Source organism: Lutra lutra, chromosome 9, assembly GCF_902655055.1.
Source record: "Lutra lutra chromosome 9, mLutLut1.2, whole genome shotgun sequence".
NCBI classification, from domain to species: Eukaryota; Metazoa; Chordata; class Mammalia; order Carnivora; family Mustelidae; genus Lutra; species Lutra lutra.
Genome location: NC_062286.1, coordinates 4,951,467 through 4,963,558, shown reverse-complemented (window position 1 = coordinate 4,963,558; position 12,092 = coordinate 4,951,467).

The following is a 12,092-nucleotide window of genomic DNA, read 5'->3' as shown; positions in this document are numbered from 1 at the left end:
TTTCCAGTGGCCTTGCTTATAGATTGTCAGAACTGTTCATTAAGTTTGTTGTGAAACCAAAGGCTTAATATCTGTAATTTAGAGGGTTCAATAGGCAGTTAAATTGAGTGAAACTATTTTTGAATGACTACTCTAGTTTCAGAGAAAGAGCCGACATTGCAGCTCGGAAGAGCTACATTTGAGGCAGCACAGGAATTTAAAATTATTTATAGGCCCTTTAGAAAAGGGCTTTGCTCTGCTAACTTGCGAAACTTTTTTCCCTCCTTGTTATTTATTTATTTTTTTAACAAAAGCTTGAGTGCTGACAAAAGGAAACATTTCTAATGCAGATAGGTTATCAGTCACAACCACGGAACTTGAACCGGCTCCACAAGGGCAAAGGTTGATTGTGTTTTCTGTTTTTGTCTTTGTCTGATCTGTGGTTATCTTCAAATGCACGCACGGATCGTGAAAATGGGTTTGCATGTCATGTATGTGCTGAAGTAGGGGCTGTGATGTGCTGAATGAGAGGCAGGTGTGAATTCCTTACAGACGTCCTTCTATGCCAGCCATTTATAACCAATCCCTTTGACACTTTACCAATAATGGGGATAGTTATCCATTCCTCAAACTAGGGATGGTTCCCCAAACTACGGCACTGATAGCTGATGGAAGTATGACATGTTCGGGTGCTTGACATGAAAAGCCGATGGGGGCCGTCTGGGTGGCTTAGTCGATTAAACATCTGCCTTTTTCTCAGATCATGATCCCAGGGTCCTGGGATAGAGCCCTGCGCTGGGCTCCTCGCTCAGCAGTGAGTCTGCCTCGCCCTCTCCTTGTACCCCTCTCCCCTGCTACTACTCTCTCACTCGCTCTGTCTCTGTGTCTCTCTCTCAAATAAATAAATAAAATCTTTAAAGAAAAAGAAAAGATGATGCAGATGCCCAAGTGATGGCTAAGAACAGGTGGGTGTCGACGTGGACCCTCCAGAAGTGCTCGTGTGAAGATCAGTGGACCCTCATGGGTGCTCGTGTCATAACCATCTAGTTGTTGTTGTGTTTTTTTTTTTAAAGATTTTATTTACTTATTTGACAGACAGAGATCACAAGTAGGCAGAGAGGCAGGCGGGGCGGGGGGGGGGGGGATGCAGGCTCCCTGCTGAGCAGAGAGCCCGATGTGGAGCTTCATCTCAGGACCCTGGAATCATGACCTGAGCCGGAGGCAGAGGCTTAACCCACTGAGCCACCCAGGCGCCCCACCATCTAGTTTTAGAAGGTTTCCAGGAAGGCTCGGGAGCTCATCCCTACGTTATGCTCAGGAGCACCGGAAACTCATTTTTTAAGGGCTAGATAAAATTGTGTCTACTAATACCAGGAGGATTCTGGTGCTGTAGGGCAGGAATGGCTAGTTGCCTCCCTGAAATTCATCTCTCTTTTCTCTGCCCAGACCTAACACCGATTTTCTTCAGAATAGCCAGGATAAAAAGATTAAAAATATGCCAGGATAAAAGTATAAAAAAAAATTACATTTGACCTCTCACCACCTCAGTTTGGGTGACAAGCCTAATGTGAAGAAGATGTAAGTGTAAGTCAGCTGGGGATTTCTGGGAAAGTATTGCTTTCCAGGAATAGATGCCACCCTTTCTTTCTGTCATTCATTCCCATCATCTTCCTTCCTGGAGTGAGAGCATGAGCTTGAGATAGAGCATTTCTTTTGTGATCAAGAGGCAATCAATAAGATACACACACACACACACACACAGACACACCCACTAGAACAGAAAGCCAGAAGGAGCCTAGGACATTAATAACGTTGTAGACTTGCTATTATGAAAGAAAAATGTAAACCCTCACCACTAATTGCACTGCTGAGAGCTTCAGTTAGGTCTCAGATGCAAATGCATTTTGGGGAATTTTAAGAATATGCAGTTTCTATGGAGCATTTCCAGTACATAATGCAAGTAAACAAGCAAATAAATAAAATGAAAGCCAAACACAACACTAACCAATACTGCTCAATATGTCAAAGAGAAAGTAATCATCTGTGTTAAGAGATGTAAATTAGTGTTTAAACTATAATTACAAAGGAATACTGTTCCATGGTTTTCTTTATTCTGATGTATTAAATTCTGATGACATATTGCTGTTTGGTAAATAACAATGGAAATGATGAAATGAATCTAAACACTGTCCTGCAGTCAATGCTTCCTTGCAGTTGTATAAGAGAATGGACTTTGAGATATTTTCATACTTCTTAAGCACTCATACAATTTTCCCTTTGAATTCTTTTCACCGATGCCTGTGGTTTTAGGAATCATTGTCAATAATTATCTTGACCACGCAATTTTATTATCTCTCAACCCGTCACCTCCTCATTGGGTTTTCTTTGATTCCTATCCATCACTCAAATAAATGACTGGCTTAAAAGAAGACAAGTAGAGTCATTAAAAATGCTTTTCTTGAGCAAGGCATCCTCCCAACATTTCTGTGAAGGTTTTGCAAAGTGGTTGGGGTACCAGAACACTTACAAAAATAAGCTCGTAATTCACCCTAGTCCACTGAAAGTTTGCTATTAATAACAGGATTTGAAAGCAATGAAAAACTTCTGTGGTTGAGCAAAACTTTTTGTTAAAGGGGTATTTAAACAGAACTTGTAGGGGTAAGGGGAGTAACTGAATTGAAGAGAGAGTTTTCTAGGCAGAAGGAAACACTGTAAACAAAGAGAGGACTAGAAGGACATGTCAGATAGAGACGGAAGTTCACAAATCACCTTTTGGCTGCAAGTGAGGGGACATGTGGAGGGAATAGAAGAGGTCTTTTGGGCACAGATTATGATAGGCCTCAGTATATTTAGGAAAAGTGACTGTGTCCTGCAAATGGTGAGGAGCCTGTCTGTAGAGGATTGCCCCAGTTTTGACACTTTGTTTTTTATCCTCAAAGACAGTAATTTATGTTTACCTAAAATAAACACAGTCCTAATGATATCACCATTTTATAGACACTATAGACACCTAGGGAAGGTGTCAGGGGAAACCGTGTAGGGAAGAGCAATGGTGTGCTCCTCTTCCTAATAGCCAGGGTCATATAACAGAGAGCTAATTTGAAAAATGAAATCTTATTCTCACCCAGGAGTAAAAAGGAGGCCCTCCCCATTGGGTGTCAACCATGGCTGACTGGACTACCTGGACTTCCATGATCATCTGACATTGATGAGGCAGATCCCCCCTCACCAAACAGAATTCTGTAAAAGGAGACCTGCTAAAGCCTAATATCTAATTAAGATCCAGAGTCTTTAAACTATAATGCCCCCGAATGACCAGGATTTGATAGAAAATCATTTGTCATATGAAGAGGCAGGACAATCTCAAATTGAATGAGAAAAGATAATCATAAGACACAAAAACCAAGACAAGACAGATATTAGAATTATGTGAAAAACACTTTAAAGGAACTATGATAAAAATGCTTCACTGAAAAATTATGAACCCACTTGAAACAAGTTCAAATGTGGAAAATCTCAACAAAGAAAAAGATATAAAGAAGAGCTAAATAGAAATTACACAACAAGTAAATATTAATAACCAAAATTAAAAACCCAGTAGATGGCTGCAACAGCACACCAGGAGGGACAGAAGGATCAGTGAACCTGAAGATAGACAACAAAAATTATCCAAATCTATTCATAAAAACCTTAAGAGAGAAATCACACATTACCTGCAGAATAAACAATTCTAGTGAGGGTAGATTTTTCAGCATAAACTACGGAGGCTAGGAGGAAATGGCACAGCATTTTTCAAGTGCCGAAAGAAAATAACTGTCAGCTCAGAAGTCCATATCCAGTGAAAATATCCTTCAAAAAAAATGAAGAGAAAATGAAGACTTTCTCAGATAAAGGAAATTCAGAGGACTTACCTACCAGCAGACCTACTCCACAAAGAATGGCTCCAGGAAATTCTCTAACAAGTGGAAAGTACTTGATAAAGGAAATTATCTTGGACTGTCAGGAAGGAAGAATATGAAAAACCAAAACTATGGGCACATGTAATAGAAATTTCTTCTCCTCTGGAATTTTCCAAACTACATATGAAAACTAAGCAATGTATGTAAATATTTAAGATAATTATTATAAAAGGGAGATGATAAATGGTGCTTAAAGAAGGTAAAAATTCTACACTTTGCTCAACTGTTAAAATGTTAGCACTAGTAGACTGTGATAAGTCAGATATAAGGTTATACTTAGAGTGACCATTAAAAACACTCTACGAGGGCGCCTGGGTGGCTCAGTGGGTTAAGCCGCTGCCTTCCGCTCAGGTCATGATCTCAGGGTCCTGGGATCGAGGCCCGCATCGGGCTCTCTGCTCAGCAGGGAGCCTGCTTCCCTCTCTCTCTCTCTCTGCCTGCCTCTCTGCCTGCTTGTGATCTCTCTCTGTCAAATAAATAAATAAAATCTTTAAAAAAAAAACCACTCTACGACCATCAAAAACACTATAAACAAATCAAAATGGCATTCTAAAAAATGTCCAAGTAACTTAGTGAAAGGCAGAAAACATTTAAAAAGAGATGTGAAAACAGAGAGAACAAACAACAGAACAAAAAGAATTTAAAAAGCAATTGCTACATTAAATGCAAATGGTTTGAATACACTAATTAAAAAGCAGAGAATGGCAAAGTGGGTTGAAAAATCAAACAGCACAACAAAAAACACAGCTCAACTATATCCTGTCTATAAAAGCTCATTTCAAATGTAATGATGTGGATATGTTGAATGGAAAAGGATGAGAAAATATATACCAGGCAAACATTAATTGTAAGAAATGAGGAGTGGTTGTATTAATAACAGATAAAATAAATGTTAAAGCAAATTATCAAATATTGAGGGGTCATTCTGTAGTGAATACAGAGTGACATGGAATGCATATTCATGCCCCCCCATTCATATGTTTAAATCCTATTTCCAATGTAATGATATTAGAAAGTGGGACTTTTTAGAGGTTTTAGATCTTGAGGGTAGAATCCTCATGATGAGATTAGTGCCCTTGTATAAAGAGATAAGAGAGCTTGCTACTCCCTGCTCTCCACCATATTAAGGACACAGAAAGATGTCTACAAATCAGTACGAGGGTTTTCACTAGAACTGGCCAACACCTTGATCTTGGACTGCCAGCCTCCGGAACTGTGAGAAATAAATTTCTGTTGTTTAAGCCATCCAGTCTGTGGTAATATATCATAGCAGCCTGAGCTGACTAAGACAAAGGGTCAATCTACTAAGAAGACATAGAACCTAAATGTATATGCAACACACACACACTGAAAAATAATGTGCTATAACTGAAAAAAGAAATAGACAAATCAACAATTATAGTAGGAGAATTCAACATTCTTCACTCAATAATTGGCAGAATAACTAAACAGAAAATTTGGCAAAAATATAGATAACTCGGGGTGCCTGGGTGGTTCAGTGGGTTAAAGCCTCTGCCTTCCGCTCAGGTCATGATTCCAGGGTCCTGGGATCGAGCCCCACATTGGGCTCTCTGCTCAGCAGGGAGCCTGATTCCTCCTCTCTCTCTCTGCCTGCCTCTCTGCCTACTTGTAACCTCTGTCTGTCAAATAAATAAATAAATAAATAAATCTTTAAAAAAATATATAGATAACTCAACATCATCCAGAATGAATCTGAAATTTATCAATATACACCCAACTATAACAGAATACACATTTTCCCCAGAGCATATACAAAGACAGAAAATACTCTCAGCCATAAAATAAACCACAAGAAGTTTAAAAGAATTGAAATCAGAGACTGTGTTCTCTGACTATAATGTAACCAAACTAAAAATCAGTAGCAGAAAGACAACAAGAGAATCTCCATATGCTAATAAACTAAACAACACTTTTCTAAACAATCCGTATGTCAAAGAGGAAGTTTCAAAAGAAATAAAATAATGCAACCAGCTGAATAGAAATGAAAATGCAACATATGAAAATATGTGGGATGCAGGTAAAGCAGAGCTGAGAGGGAGATTTGTAGCACTAAAAACTTATGTTAGAATACAGAATGTCTTAAATCAATAATCTAAGCTCCATATCTCAAAAAAAAAAAAAAAAAAAAGAGTAAAATAAACTCATAGCCAGCAGAGGAAGAAAGTAATTAAAATAAGATTAGAATCATTGACTTACCTCCAGCCAGGCTAACAAAAAACAAACAAACAAACAAAAAACAAGAGAGAAGACACAAGTTACTATTATCAGAAATTTAAAAAAGGATATCACTGTACACATCAAAAGGATAATAAGAGAATATTACTGACAACTTTACACACATGAATTTGATTAATTAGATGAAATATACCAATTACAGAAAGTAAAAACTACACCAACTTTTATCTTACAAATTTACTTAATTTATTTATTATTTATTTTTTTTTAATTTTTTAAATGATTTTATTTATTTATTTGAGAGAGAGAGAGCATGAGAGGAGAGAGAGATCAGTGGGAGAAGCAGACTCCCCACAGAGCAGGGAGTCCGATGTGGGACTCGATCCCAGGACTCCAGGATCGTGACCTGAGCCGAAGGCAGTTGCTTAACCAACTGAGCCATCCAGGCGCCCCAATTTATTTATTTTTTAGAGAAAGAGAATGCATGTATGCATATGAGTAGGGTGGAGGGAAAGGGAGCAGGGCAGAGGAGAGGGAGGGAGAAAATTTTAAGCAGACTCCCCACTGAGAGCAGAGCCTGATGTAGGGCTCAATCTCACAACCTGAGATCATGACCTAAGCTGAAATCAAGAGTCAGATGCTTAACTGACTGAACTACACAGGTGCCCCCTACTACTTCTCTAAGAAACCAAAAATTTGAAAGGCTTTATAACTATTAAGAAAATTGAATACATAAGTTAAAATCTTCTAAAAATTTTTCTAGGCTCAGATAAGGTCACTGGAGGCTTCCAGTTTAAAAGTTTAAAAAAGATTAAAAAATTAACACCAATTCTATACAAAATAGAAGAGAAAGAAGTATCTTTCAGTTATTCTACAAGTATTTTCCCAATATCAAAACCAGATTCAGACAGTACAGAAAACTACAGAATTATATATTGCATTAATACACATGCAAAATCTTTAAACAAAATACTAGCAAATACATTCCAAAATATATAAAAAGAATTAAATACATTACCAAGTGGGACTCAATTCAGGAAAGGATTGCTATTCATTATTTGAAAATCAATCAGTATCATCCATCATATTAAACAGCTAAAAATGAAAAATCAGATGATTATAACAACAGTGCAGAAAAAGCATTTGACAAACTAATATACTCCTTCATAACTAAAAAACAAAATAAAAACAAAAAAAATTCTGAAAACTGAAACACAGGAAACTTCTTCAACTTATTAAAGAGCATCAATAAGAAACCTACAACTGGGGCTCTTGTTAAGCATCTGTTTACAGCTCAAGTCATATTCCCAGAGTCCTGGCTTCTCCCTCTCTCTCCCCACTTACCTGTTCTCTCTCTCTCTTTTTGTGAAATAAATAAATTAATAAAATCTTTAAAAAGAAGGAAAGAAAGAAAGAAAGAAAAAGAAAAGAAAGAAACTACAACAAACATGTAATGCTGAAAGACTGAGTGTTCTGCCCTGAAGACTGTGAACAAGGTAGGATGTTAACTATCCTCAGTGGTATGCAAAATGTAACTGGAAACTCTAACTAGTGAAATAAGACCAGAAAAGGAAATAAAAGTTGTGCAGATCAGAAAGATTGTAATAAAACTGCCCCTATTTACAGAGGACATGATGATCTATATGGAAAATGCCAGGTAATCTATAAAAATCTCTAAAACTCATAAGCAATTTTGGCAATGTCACATAATAAGAGAGCAACATACAAAAAACAAGTATATTTCTATATATTAGCAATGGATACTATATATTAGCAATGAATAGCAATGAACACAATAGTTCAAAAAGAATGAAATACCTAGCCGGGCGTGGTGGCGCGCGCCTGTAGTCCCAGCTACTCGGGAGGCTGAGGCAGGAGGATCGCTTGAGCCCAGGAGTTCTGGGCTGTAGTGCGCTATGCCGATCGGGTGTCCGCACTAAGTTCGGCATCAATATGGTGACCTCCCGGGAGCGGGGGACCACCAGGTTGCCTAAGGAGCGGTGAACCGGCCCAGGTCGGAAACGGAGCAGGTCAAGAATGAAATACCTAGATGCCAGTATAGTAAAGGGAGAGACGTACTATGTTCATGGAATAGAAGACTTACCAATAAAGTTGTCAATATTCTCCAAATTGACAAATAGTCTTAGTTAAATTCCTGTTATAATCCCGCAAGATTTCTTATAGATACAGAAATGACTATTCTAAAATTTCTGTGGAAAAACAAAGGAATTAGAATACTTAAAACAATTCTGAGAAAGAAGAATAAATTGGAAGAAAACACTACCCAATTTCAAGATACACTAATCAAGACTTGTGGTTTTGCTGTAGGGTAGACATAAAGATCAATGGAACAGAAGAGAGATGCTAAAAATAGCCCCATACAGGTATGGACGACTTATTTTTGACAAAGGCATGAAAGTGATTTGGTGAAGGAAGGATATTCTTCCAATAACTAGTGCTGGAGCAATTGGATATCTAATTGAGAAAATAATTGAGAAAAAAAAAAAGAGAAAAGAAGAAGAAATTTGATTTAAACCTTGTTATACAAAATGGATGAAAGATTGAAATGTTAAATGTAAAAAAATGTAAATCTTTTAGCAGATAATGTAAGACAAAATTTTTAAGACCTAGGGCCTAGCAAAGTCTTGGACATGACACCAAACATACAATCCATAAAAAAAAAAAAAAAAAAAAAAAAAAAAGATATCTTAACTTTGTCTAAATTAAAAGTATTTGTCCTGTGAAAGATCCTATAAAGTGGGTAAAGAGGCAAGACACTGGAATAAAATATGTGGAAACCATATATGTGACATAGGCATCATATTTAGATTATATTAAGAACTCTCAAAACTCAACAGAAGAAAAAAGAGCAATTCAATTAGAAAAATGGGCAAGAGTCATGAATCCATCTGTCACCGATGGCAAATAATCCCATTAAAAGATGTGTAACATCTTTTGAATACTTGTGTTATGGAATTGAAAGCCAATACCATGGGGAGATATCACTATACACCTATCAGAACACATAAAATAAAAAATAGTGACAATATCGAATTCTGGCAAAGGTATAGAGAAACTGAATCTCTCATATCACTGATGGGAATACACAATGATCGCCACTCTAGAAAACAATTTGCCTTTTTATTTTTTATTTATAAAATTAAAAGTGTAATTACTATTTGAACCAGTAATTTCAATCATGGATATTTATGCCAGAGAAGTAAACACATATGACAGCACAAAAGCCTGAACATGATATTCATAGCATCTTTATCTGTAAGAGCCCAAACTGGGAAACAAGCCAAAGTCCTTCAATAATAGGTGAATAGTTAAATAATCATTGTATATCTATCCAACGGAATACTACTCAGTGATAAAAAAAAAAAAAAGGAAGTGATCATGCACACATTAAGTTGCATGGATCTCAAGGCCATTCTGCTCAGCAAAAAAAGTCAATCTCAGAAGTTCACACACAGTGTGATTCCATCTACTATGTAGTAGGATTCTGTGGGGCATGATTCAGTATGATTCTCAACATGACAAAATTAGAGAGATGGGAAACTAATGGTTGCCAGGTTTTAGAGATCATGCACATGGTAGAGGGCGCTAAGAAGACAAGGGTATACACATAAATAAACGGGGTAGCACAAGGGAAATCTCTGGTGATGGGATAGCTCTGTATCTCCTGTATCTTGACTGTGGTGGTGTTTATACAAATCTACCTATGTGGATAAAACGGTGTAGAAATATGTGTATGCATTGTGCCAGGGTCAAATCCTGGGCACCATGTTTATGCAAGATGTAACCACTGGGAGAAATCACGGGGTAAGGGTACACAGGCTCTCTCTGATCTAAGTTTGCAACTTCCTGTAAATCAATAATTATTTCAAAATAAAAAGCTTGTAAAAGGAGGGGGTGCTACCATCTCGTGAGCAAGATAGATACGTTCATGTGTTCTAACGCAGGAAATAGACTTCCCCTCTATGTTCTAAAAGACAGTCTGCAATAGATGCTCAGATTTTGAGCTCATTGTGACTTGACCTAGATGGAGCTTGGACCTTCATGCTTGGCTGCATTAGAACCATGGCCAGATGCACAGCTCTGATTGCTGCGTCTTTCTGACTACCCAAACGCTATCTGTGGCAGCCCGGATGCTGCCAAAAAATAACTCCAGACTGCCAGGTCTGACGCCCCCAGAGCTGCTGTGGCTTCCATCACCTTTTTGTTTTAGCTGAGGTTTGACCCAGATTTCTCCTTTCTCTTCCATTTAATTCAGTGCATAGTCATTGAGCAGCAACTACCCTGGGACAAGCACCGTATCAGGCACCAAGTTCCCTACCGCCGCTTGCCGAAGGAACACACTGATGAGCGCGAAATGCTGACTCTGGTTCCACCATCTCGAAATCAATGGCCTTTTAAACAGAGCATTTGGTCAGGCACTGATCCATTCCTCACCAAACCAAACCAAACCAAACCAAACCAAAACAAAACAAACTAAACAGTTAACTAAATCTGCTTAAGGATCTGAAATAAGCCACGACTCGTAACATGTTTGTGTAGATTTTTGACTTTCACCACCAGTAGTGTTCCTCATGAAAAGATAAAAATTAAAAAACACAAAAAATGTATGTAGGTTTTGACCTAATAATAGTTCAGAATATCCATCCTAAGGAATTTCTTCAAAATATGGGATCAAACTATATGCAAGATGTTCATCATTAATGTTAAATATAAGACACAAATGACACACAAAGAGGATATACTCCACAAATTACGGCACATTCTCAGTTATGGAAACTATGTAATGATATGTTAAAACATTGAATGAGAAAAATGAGGGAATTTTTATATGCACTAGAATTGTATCTATATTTTTAAAATATAGATTAAAAAGAAAAAGGGAAAAGGATTGGGAGGAATATCTAAATCTTATCTCGTTTTGTGTTGCTGTGGTAGAGTCATGACTCTTGCTAACATCTCTTTTCTATTCTCTCCTATCTGATATTAATCATGCAGTTAATATACAATATCACAGTACAATTTTTTAAACAATGTATTTATTTAAGAGAGAGAGAGAATGAGAAGGTGAGTGAGGGGAGAGGCAGAGGGAGACGGAGAGACAGAATCTCAAGCAGATGCCCTGCTGAGCAGGGAGACCGAGGCAGGGCTCAATCTTACCCCAAGGTCATGACCTGAGCCAAAATCAAAAGTTGGGTGCTTACCCAACTGAGCTACCCAGGTAGCCCCTAAAATCTTTAAATGTTTAACAGATAAAATGAAATTTCTTTTGATTACTTTCCCTAAATCTATCCCTACCTCTTGCCAAATGCAAAAGCACACATAAGCACACAGCTTAGGGATAACTTCTCCCACCAGTTTGGTATGGTTTCTCTTTCCTATACATTTACGACACGTATTGTTACATTGTGGTCTCATGTTATATGGATTGTTTTGTTACTTGGTATTTGTAACTTAAAGGTTACACTGACTTAAAGGTCTTTCTATGCCATTATGTATCTTTATGACATATCTACTATTATAATTGCCAGATTGTATCCTATACTAGATTTTTATTTTATTTTATTTTATTTATTTGACAGACAGAGATCACAAGTAGGCAGAAAGGCAGGCAGAGAGAGAGGAAGGGAAGCAGGTTCCCTGCTGAGCAGAGAGCCCGATGTGGGGCTCGATCCCAGGACCCTGGGATCATGACCTGAGCTGAAGGCAGAGGCTTTAACCCACTGAGCCACCCAGGGGACCCTATACTAGATTTTTTAACCATCTTTCCATGGATGGACATTTAGCTGCTTCCACTGTTTTGCTATTTCAAAATTCTGCAAGGGACATTAAAGGCTAAGTCTCTGCAGTTCACAAATGTCCTGTAATCTGATTCTATTAATTTTATAATGAAAAACACATTTCAAAACAAAATGATTTGATTATATTAACAATCATGTT